We start from the raw sequence: 822 nt of genomic DNA, 5'->3' as shown, positions 1-822 counted from the left end.
CTGGCGAATGTCGTCCGCCTGTTCTGCGGCCGTCTTCATTGACTCCACCATGACGTGGAACTGGGGTCCGAACAGCCCCGCCGGGACTGATTGGAGCGTCCAGCGTCCTTGCCGCCTCTGTAACGGACGCCTGCTGCAGCCAGAGGTGGCGCTGGATCTGTGTCACCCACGCCGAGATCCTCGGTTGGGAGACAGCGACGGACGCACAGTGAGCGCCGTGCTAGCCGCCTTGCTGATCTCCTCTACCTCCTCTGAGGCCAATGTAGGACGTCGTCCGGCGATCATGTTGGCCTGTTTTACCCCAAAAAACGCCGTCAGGTTCGGCTCCAGGGAAGGGGTGGCCGGGAAACCAGCATCTGTGAATCCCTCCACCTTGGTGAGGGGAACAAATGTGGCCACCGGAGCCTTCAGGGTCCTTGGGTTCGCCGCCGCCCCCTCCTGGTACCTCCTGATGGAAGGATTCGCATACAGTGTGCTGGTCATAACTCATGATATACCCCGAGCCACATGAGGGACAATCTCTCACAACACACAATTGTTACTCATGTTTGAAAAATGAAGTGTCTCTCGTGCTTTAGTAACGGGGTGCTGAAGAAAAGAGGGAGCAGATTGTTGGGTCTCCTTCCTATTTATACCGGAAGTGAGCCCGAGGGTGGCGCACACCTCGCGGGTGGGCGTGGGCTACAAGTGTTTCAGTGCTGCGTGGGTGCGCAGGAGATTACCCAATAGCCTTAGAGGGCGAAGCCTATACGAAATAGAACATCAAACCTGCCTGCAATTAGCTCAAGTTGTTGTTTATTACACGTGTCCAACTTCCCCCGA

The 822-nt window shown here is 56.7% G+C and overlaps 2 protein-coding genes across 3 annotated transcripts in view; one reads left to right on the top strand and one right to left on the bottom strand.

The window, feature by feature from the left end:
• The window catches only part of LOC104949319 (myotubularin-related protein 4), a 382,796-nt gene that overhangs the window by 29,770 nt on the left and 352,204 nt on the right, over positions 1 to 822 (top strand). The window lies entirely within an intron of this gene.
• The window catches only part of has3 (hyaluronan synthase 3), a 12,499-nt gene that overhangs the window by 2,344 nt on the left and 9,333 nt on the right, over positions 1 to 822 (bottom strand). The gene's annotated exons all lie outside the window — the stretch shown is intronic.

The sequence above is a fragment of the Notothenia coriiceps genome, unplaced genomic scaffold (assembly GCF_000735185.1).
Source record: "Notothenia coriiceps isolate Sejong01 unplaced genomic scaffold, NC01 NC01_scaffold00015929, whole genome shotgun sequence".
NCBI classification, from domain to species: Eukaryota; Metazoa; Chordata; class Actinopteri; order Perciformes; family Nototheniidae; genus Notothenia; species Notothenia coriiceps.
The sequence above is the reverse complement of the archived record's forward strand: the minus strand, read 5'-3'. Positions and strand labels throughout refer to the sequence as shown.